Raw genomic sequence first — 14,052 nt, forward strand, 5'->3', positions numbered from 1 at the left:
AATTAACGAAAATTGTTAAAAATTGACTATAAAGGCAATAACTCCCTTTAGGGGTCAACTGACCATTTTGGTCATGTTGATGTATTTGTAGATCTTACTTTGCTGAACATTATTGCTGTTTACAGTTTATCTCTATCTATAATAGTATTCAAGATAATAACCAAAAATGGCAAAATTTCTTTAAAAATTATCAATTGGGAGGGCAGCAACCTAATAACCAGATGTCCAATTCATCTGAAAATTTTAGAGCAGATAGATCTTGACCTAATAAACAATTTCACACCCTGTCAGAATTGCTCTAAATGCTTTGGTAGCAATACACAGTTAGAAGTTTAGTTTCGCATTATGGCCCCTGTGAATTTTTTAAATATGAAAGTTTTTGTACAATAAAATTGATTTTTAGATAATTGAAGAATAATATAGCCTTCTTAGTGGGTTTATATGAACATTTAGATTGATTTTAACATGTTTTATAGGCCATTTCTATGATTGACAGTCCGTATTTTCCTATCCGTACCGTTCATAGGTCCATACATTATTGTAGTGTTTATCAACAAAGATTTTGCGCTCGATCTTTTCAATTCAATTTTATGGAAAAACGAGCAGGAAAGCATATGATTTTTTTTGGACCACTTGATAGATATAAACCTATGGATTCAGGAAAGGTACCACTGTAATTCATTGAAATTTTCCTTTAGACCAAATTTTGGAGACTTTTGTGACATGTTCACCCCCCTTTTTTGCTATATTTTGTATCTAAGAAATGCAGAATGTTGCCATGGTTACACCCAAAAGGGATTATATTTCACCCTTATGACCATTAGAAATCAAATCTATGGAAGATTTTCTTTCTACAAGTATATACATGCATAACACACATATAAAGCCTTCTTTGTTAGACAGGAGGGGAAAGAGGGTGTTTAAAAATTATGAGTGTCAATTTTAAGTTTTTTTCCTAACTGTGTATTGCTACCTTATGGCATTTGACAAAGCAAATAATTGCTGTTTTTTTAGACAAACATACCACGAAACTATTGATATTTATGTTATAGATACAATTCTAAGGGAGAAACAACCTTTAGTATGACAATATATGTTAGTTTTGTTGTTTATTGTCCTTAGCAACCAATATAGACATTTTGACACAAAGACTTGGTTCCGTTATAAATTGATACTTTATTGGCTACCCCTTGGAAAAGAAGATTGCACGTTATGTAGAAACCTTAGAAGGGAACGCTTTATATTTTTTCATGCGACTAAATAAAATTTATTATTTTAGGAAGTATAAAGTCACAATTTAGCATGAATTAAGCCTAAATTTTTTCCCGCTGTTATAAATAAATTCAGTATTTACTAAATTTTAACCAAGGCTTTGGTATGGTAATACACAACAAAATTGACATTCTAGAGCTTTAAAATAGCTTTAACTTGTAAAAGTTGTCTACTCTTAAGGTTAATTTAAGTTTTTAAACAAGAAAAGACAGGGTTAGAAGGTATAGTTTTAGAAAATTGACTAAAAAAGGAGAAAATGCACTTTGACATGGCATGTTTCATAAAATCACTTTTTTGTTGCATTTCAGTGTCAACTGCTAACCTTCATAAAATATTTATTTCTGAACCGATTTTCAAAACAAGCAGGCGAAAATGCTCGTTTTAACTAGTAGAAAACAGAAATCCATTTAAAGTGGAATTGGGGAAAAAAATGTGAATCCTTAAGGTAGCAATACACAGTTAGAAGTTTAGTTTCGCATTATGGCCCCTGTGAATTTTTTAAATATGAAAGTTTTTGTACAATAAAATTGATTTTTAGATAATTGAAGAATAATATAGCCTTCTTAGTGGGTTTATACGAACATTTAGATTGATTTTAACATGTTTTATAGGCCATTTCTATGATTGACAGTCCGTATTTTCCTATCCGTACCGTTCATAGGTCCATAAATTATTGTAGTGTTTATCAACAAAGATTTTGCGCTCGATCTTTTCAATTCAATTTTATGGAAAAACGAGCAGGAAAGCATATGATTTTTTTTGGACCACTTGATAGATATAAACCTATGGATTCAGGAAAGGTACCACTGTAATTCATTGAAATTTTCCTTTAGACCAAATTTTGGAGACTTTTGTGACCTGTTCACCCCCCTTTTTTGCTATATTTTGTATCTAAGAAATGCAGAATGTTGCCATGGTTACACCCAAAAGGGATTATATTTCACCCTTATGACCATTAGAAATCAAATCTATGGAAGATTTTCTTTCTACAAGTATATACATGCATAACACACATATAAAGCCTTCTTTGTTAGACAGGAGGGGAAAGAGGGTGTTTAAAAATTATGAGTGTCAATTTTAAGTTTTTTTCCTAACTGTGTATTGCTACCTTTGGTTTTTGAGTTATAAGCCAAAAACTGCATTTTACCCCTATGTTCTATGTTTAGCCATGGCAGCCGTCTTGGTTGGTTGGCCGGGTTACCCGACACATTTTTAGCTCACCTGGCCCTACCTGGCCCAAAGCTTTTCTCATCACTTGGCGTCCGTCGTTAGCTTTTACAAAAATCTTCTCCTCTGAAACTACTAGGCCAAATTTTACCAAACTTGTCCCCAATCATTGGGGTATCTAGTTTAAAAAATGTGTCCGGTGACCCGGTCAACCAACCAAGATGGCCACCAGGGCTAAAAATAGAACATTGGGGTAAAATGCGGTTTTTGGCTTTTAACTCAAAAACCAAAGCATTGAGAGCAAATCTGACATGGGGTTAAATCGTATCTGTCCACAATCATCATTGGGGTATCTAGTTTAAAAAAGTGTCCGATGACCTGGCCAACCAACCAAGATGGCTGCCATGTTTAGAAATAGAACATATGGGTAAAATGCAGTTTTTGGCTTATAACTCAAAAACAAAAGCATTTAGAGCAAATCTAACAGGGGGCAAATCGTTCATCTGGTCAAGATCTATCTGCCCTGAAATTTTCAGATGAATCGGACAACCTGTTGTTGGGTTGCTGCCCCTGAATTGGTAATTTTATGGAAATTTCACTGTTTTTGGTTATTATCTTGAATATTATAGATAGAGATAAACTGTAAACAGCAATAATGTTCAGCAAAGTAAGATTTACAAATAAGTCAACATGACCGAAATGGTCAGTTGACCCCTTTAGGAGTTATTGCCCTTTATAGTCAATTTTAACCATTTTTCTTAATCTTAGTAATCTTTTACAAAAAAATTTCTCTGAAACTACTGGGCCAAATAAATCAAAACTTGTCCACAATCATCATTGGGGTATCTAGTGTGAAAAATGTGTCCGATGACCCGGCCATTTAACCAAGATGGCCGCCACAGCTAAAAATAGAACATAGGGGTAAAATGCAGTTTTTGGCTTATAACTCAAAAACCAAAGCATTTAGAGAAATTGTTTATTAGGTCAAGATCTATCTGCCCTAAAATTTTCAGATGAATCGGACAACCCGTTGTTGGGTTGCTGCCCCTAAATTGGTAATTTTAAGGAAATTTTGCGGTTTTTGGTTATTATCTTGAATACTATTATAGATAGCGATAACCTGTAAAAAGCAATAATGTTCAGCAAAGTAAAAGATTTACAAATAAGACAACATGACTGAAATGGTCAATTGACCCCCTAAGGAGTTAATGTCCTTTATAGTCAATTTTTAACAATTTTCTTTGGGCCAAGTTCATTATAGAAAGAGATAATTGTAAGCAGCAAGAATGTTCAGTAAAGTTAGATTTACAAACCCATCACCATCACCAAAACACAATTTTGTCATGAATCCATCTGTTTCTTTTGTTTAATATTCACATATACCAAGGTGAGCGACACAGGCTCTTTAGAGCCTCTAGTTTAAATTAGATACCCCAATGATAAATGTGGCCAAGTTTTGATTAATTTGGCCCAGTAGTTTCATGATAATGGTATGGTGTCGTCGTCGTCTGAAGACACAATGGTTTCTGGACAATTACTTCAGTTTAGGTAAATAGATCTTTATAAAATCTTATCAAAAGGTTCATACCAAAAAAGGATGGTTGGGATTGATTTTGGGGATGATGGTCCTAACCGTTTAGGAACTAGGGACCCAAAAGGGCACACAACTAGTTTTCTAGTTTCTGGATTAAAACTTGTGTATAGGTATTTCAATTGCTCTGAAATTGTACCACAATTTTTAAAAACACGAGTAGAAGGTTGGGATTCATTTTAGGGGTTATGTGGCAAATAGTGTAGGAATGAAGGGCCAAAAAGGGACCAAAAACAAGCATTTTTCTAGTTTCCAGACAATAACTTGTGTGTATTGTATGGATCTCTTTGAAATTGTACCACAATGTTCCATATCACAAAGGGGAGGCTGGGATTGAATTTAAGGTTATTTGCCCAGAACATGTAGGAATAAGGAGCCAAAAGATGGCCTAAAAGACGCATGTTGCTAGTTTCCAGACAATAACTTGTGTTCAAGTGTATGGATATCTCTGAAATTGTACTACAAGGCTCCATACTACAAAGGAAAGGCTGGGATTGAGTTTTTTGGTTATTACTGCAAGGGGGTTTCAATGCATTTTTGGGGGGGGGGGGATTTTTCGTTAACAATGTTTTTAAGAGATTCATGAATTTTTTTCATAATTTTTGAATTTTCGATTTTTGAAAAGTTTCAAGAAGAAATCTTTAATTGCACAGCATTGGGCAATAGATTTGTAAGATCTTGGACCACATTTATTTTGTGTCAAAAAACCTATATCATGTAAAAAATTTGTTCACATTCCAAATGCAGAGCTGTATCAAGCTTGAGTGTTGTGTCCATACTTGTCATACTTGCCCCAACTGTTCAGGGTCAACCTCTGTGGAGCACCTGGTTTAAGTTTGTGATAATGTGAGTGTAAGGGGAACCATTAGCGATATGTCGATATTGGTAGGCAGATGTTTTAGCATTAACACACATCATGTCCATGGAGAACGGACACCAAGCAAAGAACCTTTCCGTTTTTAGTCTGATACGATAACCACTACACCAAATCTCTCCTGCAGTTGTATGCGAATTAGCTAGTACATGAAGACGATATGGCACAACCTCCTTAATCATTGTTCATTCACTTCCCTTTGAAGCTTTTGCCTACTTTACAAGTTAAGTTTATGATTAGGGGAATTGTTTATGATTATTATGTTTCAATGGTATGTCGATATTCAGTTACATAGACATTGTCATTTTTCATTTCAATGGAGGTTATTTTGTCCCGCATCTTTGGTCATCGTTCGTTAAATTTGAATGTTTTGCATCTTTAACATGTAAACCAGATATTTTACACTTTTAACTAAGCATTTGCATCCTACTATCAATCGATTCATACCTCTGTATCAACAGTTTTTCAGATGTATAGACACATAAATGAATAATGTGTGATTTAATTACAAGTCAAAAGGAGCCTTACTCTAGAATTGCAATTGACTCATTATACCCAAATTTGATATTTGTATGAGTGTTTTAGTTCTAAGCATTCTGTATGAGTTTCATAAAATTTTGATGATGAAAACTTGAATTACAGTGAGTGCGAAACGATAAGCAACCTACTGCCCAAACTCGAATTCTGTCTTTAGTCTTGTTATTAAGCATTCTGTATGAGTTAAATCGAATTTGCACGAGGCACACTTGAGTTAAATCGAGGAAATGAAAATGTGACCGTCAGAAGGACGGTCATCGGTATCACTTGATGCCCCCATTGCCTACGTCGGAGAATACAAAAAACAAATGTTATTCCACACTTGCACATTTTCATGCATGACTGAATAGTTAGTATTCTGTTGTTGTAGAGGTAGCTATAAAATTAATTCATTTATCATGTCAGGATAAGAAGGCAAGCAGAGATTAACTTTGATGCAAAGAAAAGAACGTTGTTTAAAATTCGTTTGTAGATTAGGCAAAAAGATAATAAGTTAAACAGGATTTCTAATTCTGGCACTTTCAGTGTGTTAAAAAGTTTGTCCTTATTAATAATTAATGAAACATTCTTATGTTAAGAATTATGTCGTTGTAGGCTAAACATTCAACCTCTTTTTAGTGATTAAAAACAACAACTTATAAAACCATACATTTACATCGGGTTTTATTTCCCCTTTCGACAAAAGTGGCTGGGTGCGATATTGGGATTTCAGTTGTGACCATGCAGGTCGTTAACTATTTAAATAAGGCTTTCCCTAATTCTACATCAATTTATCCCTTTCTGCACCCATTGTATATATTTTTTTATTCAACGTGTGGTTCGTTTGATCTCAGTTCTTCATTTGTTAAAATCCGAGTATGACGTCGAATTTTCTTGCTTTCCTCTGAGTTTCCTATTGTAATGGCATGTCTGATTACGTCACATAGAAATAACAAATCTTTTTGCAGATCATTCGAAAAGAAGGAATAAGTTTGCCTGCATATTGTAAGAAAATCATTAGAGAAACAGATTCCACCACCAAATCGAGTGTATTTCAATATTTATCCACTCTCGACAGTTCAATTTTAAAAATTCAAAACGCTCGACAAGCCTCGCGGTTTTTATTGGAAAATTTAACTGTCTCGAGTGGATAAATATCGTATCATACTCGATGCAGTGGTAGAATCTATATTAATATCACAGGAATAAGAAGACTAGGATGCTTCATGCCTTGTATACAGATGCGTTATATGTTGAAAGTATATTCCATCGGTCATATGATTCTTATCAACCTCATTTTCATGAATCAGCAACTGAATCGATGCAAAATTCTTGCGAATTGTTTACTTGTGATGATAGAATAATTGTATTTGGTACATCGGATTTTATAATATAGCTTAGATTTTCTGCTCTTTTTTCAATACTCCACTCTGTTTGTTTGTACTTTTTCAACTTATTGTTTGTGATTCCCATTTGATATCATCCCTAACTGAAATTTCAGACGTCCTATTACAGACGGAACCTTTACGATATATTGGTGGCTCTCAGTCTGTTCGTCCGAATGGTTGACAGTCTGTCTGTCCGCCTAAATTGTTGTCAGTCTGTATGTCCATTCGACTCACGTCGTAAAACACCAAGAGAACGGTTTGTTAATAGTTATCAAAGGTACCAGGATTATAATTTAGTACGCAAGACGAGCGTTTCGTCTACATAAGACTCATCAGTGACGTTCAGATCAAAATAGCCAGACAAGTACAAAGTTGAAGAGGATTGAGTACCAAAAATTCCAAAAAGGTGGCTAAGGTAATCTTTGCCTGGGATAAGAAAATCCTTAGTTTTTCGAAAAAAATTTAAAAAGTTTTGTAAACAGGAAACTTATAAAAATGACCATCTAATTGATATTCATGTCATGACCGAAGTGCTGACTACTGGGCTGGTGATACCCTCGTGGACGAAACGTACACCAGCAGTGGCATCGACCCAGTGGTGTAAATAGTTATCAAAGGTACCAGGATTATAATTCAATACGCCAGATGCGCATATTTAAAACTTAATAAAGCAGTTAAAAGGCCGCTGGTTCGTAAATCTAACATTTGACATCCTTCAGATGTTCATAAACCATTCTTCTGTTGCACAATTTTTTATGTATATTGCTTGGATGAAATTACTAAAAACTATGCACGAATCTTTGGATTGATGAATTTAAAACACAAAAACACTTCAATTTAAACAAACAGTTGTCTGAAACTGACATTACCAAGATATTGTTATGGTGGCCTAAAAGTTATGAAAGGCGATAGCAACCAAAATTGAAAGTTCAACTATCTATGCTCCTATTCTTTCCAACTTCTTTTCAATTGAGACGAACTTCATACAGGAGCTTCTTCAGAAGAATAATAAAACCCAGGATTTTACTATTATTTCACGTTCTGCTACAGATATAAATACTTTTCAGTTTAGTGTCATGCACACGAAATAAAGAGTCCAACAGATACAGTTAAGTCGGCTTTATATATCTTGATTTTCATGATAACGACGATGGGTTGCGAACTAATCTCAACGTTAAAATTATTAGTTAACGGGTTTCTTTCATCAAGTATTGACACTCAGATAGTATAAAAACAAAACAATGATAAGTCCGTTCTTATTATTGAGGCGCATCCCCAATTGATTTTTTTTTAGATTACTAGTTAATCATGCCCATTCTTCGAGATAGCATAAGATATTTGTAAACCAACTTTCTTCCAGATACATGACAATTGATCTGAAATGGGTCATTTGATGTTATCTATTTTTGGTAATCATTTTCCCCTTATCCAGTTGTCAAATGTCTTTAATGGTTAAAGATATATTCACACTCAGATATACTGATGATGTTCTTTCCATTAACAATCCAAACCTTACTTATTTGGTTCAATTGATATATCCCCCATAACAAGAAATTAATGAAACAACAGACACAGCTTCCTTTGCCTCATTTTAGACTTATACCTAGAATCTGACATAAGACCTCATCTTAGTATCAGAACTTATGACAAACGAGACGATTTTAATTTTGAAATTAGCAAACATTTCCCCACCGTAGCAGCAATATACAAACTACATCTACATATGTGATATATATAATAATCTCTTTCGGTATTCAAGAGCTTGGAGCTGCTAATCCGACTTTTTAAAACGTCACCAGTGTCTGAGTAAAAAAGTGATGAACTATTTTTTTTTTCTAAAAAAAAGATCATCAGAAGATACCAATACCTTGTTGTGAAAATTCCGTATCAACTTCACAAATAATACACGATGAACATAAAGTATAGATTATAAGTACTTACGTTGTTAATCATCTTAATTAATAACGTGTTATAGTATTTGTTTATTTTTCTTTGCAAATTATTACTTGATATTCTTGTCTGCCGTTATTGCTAATGTACTTTGTCTATATGCCTTTTTTCTATGTTGACATATTTCTTTAATTTTATAGTGATTATGAATATAACACAATATTGACTGCACCCCTATATTTGATATTTTTACCTATTATGTCTGTTTGTTAAATGTTAACACATCGTTGTCAATATAATGGAATTTTATGCGACTGTCCTGCAAGTGAAGTTTAGTTAGCTATGTTACCAGGGTTTATCCATCATTTTCTTCATTGCAAAATGCCCGTACAAAGCCAGGAATGTGACAGTTGTTATTCATTCGATTGATGTGTTGGAGGTTTTGATTTTGCCAGTTGCTAAGGTAGTTATCAAAGGTACCAGGATTATAACTGTTTTTTATATTCTGACTTTTCGTCCAGAATTTTCCTCGGAGTTTGGTATTTTTGTTATTTTACTTTTTACAAATAATTAGTGATTATGTAGAATCCCTAAAAAGAAAGAAGTATACTAAGTTTTCGCTATTATAAAGCCTCGTCACGTGACGCCACAACCTAGAGCGAGACAAAGTCGAGCGCGGGACCTGAAATAAAATAAAAACTTTCCTAACTAAATATAAAACTTAAAGTTTCAGTTATTATGTAGAATCACTGTCCAGTTTAGGGATTATGTATAATCACTAAAATTTTTAGGGATTATATATAATCACTACAATTTTCAGGGATTATGTATAATCACTAAAATTTTTAGGGATTATAAATAATCACTACAATTTTCAGGGATTATGTATAATAACTAGAAAAAACGTCAGGGATTATACATAATAACTGAAACTTTAAGTTTTATATTTAGTTAGGAAAGTTTTTATTTTATTTCAGGTCCCGCGCTCGACTTTGTCTCGCTCTAGGTTGTGGCGTCACGTGACGAGGCTTTATAATAGCGAAAACTTAGTATACTTCTTTCTTTTTAGGTTGAGACGTCAGACAGACAACATGTATATAACGAGGGAATACACGCGATGTGTATTTCTTTTGTCATTGTAGGAAATTGACGTTTCGATCACAGTTCACGACCACTGCATGCTTTGGAATTAATTTATCCTGTGTAACTTTAAAACACGATCATTGATTATTTTCATACAATGTACATTTATCAATAGCAGCTTGTAACACAAATTTTAATATAATATAGGAGCAGACATTTCATTGTAGGATTTCATTGAGATTAACGGACCTAGAGAGCGATTTTTACGGCATTGCAATTTCTTTTCTCTTCGGAAATTCTTGGGAGGTAGCTGCAGCACGTTGTTTTGTGAAGTTTTAATACATGTATGCCCTGCTGACTGCAATTTTTTAGGTCGATTGGACTTGTACTTTCAGAGTATATCAGATAACTTGCAAGCATGTGGATTTTTTTTCAGAAGAGATCTATGTAAATACAATATTAAAGAGAAAAAAAAAACCGGAGTTGTCGTTCTTCTCCGTTGAAAGATTAGATAGCACCCAGCTTCATTCAACAGTTGTTAGTGGAGGGTGAAAACAAATAGGGGGGGGAGGGGGCAAAAGGAGGTCACAGGGGGACATTTTTAAAATAAAAACGGTACATACAAATGGTTAAAAAAACGCCGTTTTACAATATGAATCAATTGCTTAAAAAGAGCAATTGTAAACGGTCTCCCCCTTAAGAAACATGATTGATTGCTTAATGTTTGTTTGCTTGTTCGCTTGTTTCTTTCTTACTGCAAGGGGTTCATATTATTGTGTTACCCCAGTGAAGAAATAGTTTATTTATAAGGAAATTGAATAAAAGTCAAACAATTTATGCTATAAAATCATATTGAAACAGCATTACACTGTATAAACATAAATTGTAAAATGTTAAGCACAAAATATCAAAATGATAACCCAATTTTTATAAATGTCAGGCACACTATACTAAAATGTTAAACACAATATGTCAAAATGATATGCTTCACATCTGTTTTTACCACAATATCCACATTTTTAGAAAACCTTTTCCTTCACATATTGAATCAGATGTTATGACCCGCCTAAGAGAAATAAAGCGCTCAGTAAAAAACATCTGTAGTTACCCCCCAAAAAAAGGAATTAGCAACCTTGAACTGGTTCGAACAAGATACCATATTTTCAGTCCAGGCGATATCCTTTTCCAGACTTTTGGTGAACAATTAGGAGATAACTGTATTGTATTTTAAGCTCCGACGACATCAATTGGGGATTTAATGGTCGCAAATTAAGTTTAAGTTTACTGGCGACGCGTTAGCGGAGACAGTAAACGGGTATTTGCGACCATCAAATCCCAAATTGATGCCGTCGAAGCTTAAAATACAATATTGTTATCTCCATTCTAATGAAACTGACAGAAAACAACGTTAAAACATGTATTTAAAATCTGTCATATGCCGTCTGCGCTTGCGCGTACGTCCCATAGCATCAACTGTCAATTGATGCCATGTAAGAAAGTGACGTTATCCAATCAAAATGAACATTACAAACGTTGTTGCATTAGAATTACCATTATGTTTTTTTGGAATTCCCTTTCCCTTTTTTACCATGTGGAATTGCTATGAGAATATTACACCAAATGTCAGCTTCCTCTAAAACTTTGTTTTAATTGTCAATCCTTAGTTTTTCGATACATTTAGATGCGTAAGCATGGTAAGTTCTCTCGGTTTGAATTTCTTGTTCATTTGAACAAAAAAAAACAAACCCAAAAACAGATGTTCCATAATCTTCTTCATTATTTGTTTTGCATGTACATGTCCCACAAATAACATGCGTTGTGGATTTACGAATAGAACATATAAACCCATTTGACAGCTGGCTTTTAATAAACAAACAATACATGTAAAGTTACGAATGTATAGCTTGAAGGAAATCTTGATATTATTAATTTTGAAGTCTTCAACTTTATCTCGAAACCCTGTGTTGGTTATATCTTTAAGATCATCCTTTGTGTTTAAAAGCAAACTTATTTCATCTGGCAAGGAATATGAAAGTAAAAAATGATAATTTGTCTATATATTTTTTTTTTATAAAACAAAGGATCCATAAATTATTCATAATCCCTAAAATTATGTTAGGGAATTTGTAGAATAATTATTAAAATGTTCAGTGATTACGTAAAATCACTGGTCATTTTCAGGGATTATATATAATTACTAATGATTTTAGTGATTCTACATATTTCCTAAAAAATCAGGGATTCTACATAATCCCTGATTATACAAATTCACTGTAACATATATATAGTGTAGCTATCAAAGTTTAAAACTATGCAAAATATTGATAAGGCCACACCAAAATGATTTATAGTTCTTCGGACAAAAGCTCCCATATTTCTCGAAATTGAGTTTTTATGAGGCGTGTGCTCTACAAGTGGAGCGAGCAGTATAATCTTTTTTTCACATTGTGCAATTTAGAATTTTATGTTCATGTTAAAACTGGATTACTTCAAAGAAAAAAAAGGAGAAACATGATCTTAGGCATATAATGAGATGTATGTGTGCCTGAAGTATAGTCTATACCATACTAAACTTTCTGGTTCGCTTTGATTTTGTATAGTTTGGAATATTTTCGTCAAATAAGCTTTGACCGTGTGAATTTTCATTTAGATCCATACAGGTGTATGTATATGTATTATGGAAGCATAGCGGATGAAGTTTAGCAAGAGGTATTATATAGGTTATGTAAATTTATTGTGTGGAATACAATTTAATTATGTGTATACATTTTAAAAAAAGCCTTGAAAAATATTAAATATCTTTAATATCGTTGTTTTCATTATATGGCAATGATTGCTTCTTGTCTGCTTGACATCTAGTTGGAACTTTTTATCCATATTATGATCAACATAATGAGTGAGGTGAATAATATTTGAACAACATCCTGAGTAATAGTTATATTGTTATGCATGTAGAGCTCGGTGTAAAAAAACATTCCCTTAAAATACCTCAAGTCCTTCAACCATATGCATATGCACTATTCTGACTTGGCAAAATACATTTTCTATTTGCCCGTGAAACCCACAAGGTATTTAAAACTGGAAGTGGTTGTACCAATAATACATTCCTAATTATTATTAGCATTTTGTTATTGAACGTTGGAACTCTTAAATATCCCTAACAAAAAAGTTTTGATGCATGTCAATAGACTAACAAGGGGATATGGAGTTTTCATTAAAATAAGATTAATCTGCCTTTTTTAAAATCATGTGAATTTAATATTGATTTCATCCACGACAGATAGCCTTATCTATGTCCGTTGTAGTTCCAGATTACTCTGACGTTCAACGACTGACAAGCTGGGACTGTGGGACAACACCATATCTTGTCTGGCTAGGCAGCCGTTGGACGTTAAATTAACATCGGATTATGTCTGTTGAACAGCTGAAACAATGATCGGGGATGACAATGGATCTAACGAGTACAAATGTGATCGTTGTCATATAACGAAAGATTTTTTATTTTGTCTCCTAGAACAGGTCTTCATAAATAAAACGAAATGCATTTCAAATAACTGTGTGTTAATAACTACTGGTACTTGTCCTCGGCAATGAACTGAGACAACTTCATGTTGGCATCCCGATTTTTGACCTTTTATTTACAAATCGATTTATCACACGTGCATTGTATCGATTGAAGCAATATGTGTACAAGAAAAACGTCTATTAAAGAAAACAAAATGTCAAGGATAAACTAATTGTGGAGCGGCATGCGGCCCAAAATTTGCAGAAGCGGTAACTATTTTCAATTTCTCCAAAACAGGAGCGGGTAAATCCAAAGAACTATTAATCAAATTGGTGTGGTCTAAGATCTAATTTTTAATTCTACACATTAATTAACAATATTGTGATCAAAATTCGCTTTTGAAAATAAATAAATAATAACGCGCGTTTCGTCTACAGAAGACTCATCAGTGACGCTCGAATCCAAAAAAAGTTAAAAGGCCAAATAAAGTACGAACTTGAAGAGCATTGAGGACCAAAATTCCTCAAAGTTTTGCAAATACAGCTAAGGTAATCTATGCCTGAGGTAGAAATTTCAAAAAAATCAAAATTCATAAAAGATCTTCGAATGGCATGGTTATACTAAATAAATACTATAATGATTGCCAATGAGACAACTGTCCACAAGAGACCAAAATGACCCGAACTTAACAACTATAGGTCACCGTACGGCCTTCAACAATGAGCAAAGCACATACCGTATAGTAAACCATAAAAGGCACCGGAAT

This window comes from Mytilus edulis, chromosome 6, assembly GCF_963676685.1.
Source record: "Mytilus edulis chromosome 6, xbMytEdul2.2, whole genome shotgun sequence".
In the NCBI taxonomy this organism is placed as follows: Eukaryota; Metazoa; Mollusca; class Bivalvia; order Mytilida; family Mytilidae; genus Mytilus; species Mytilus edulis.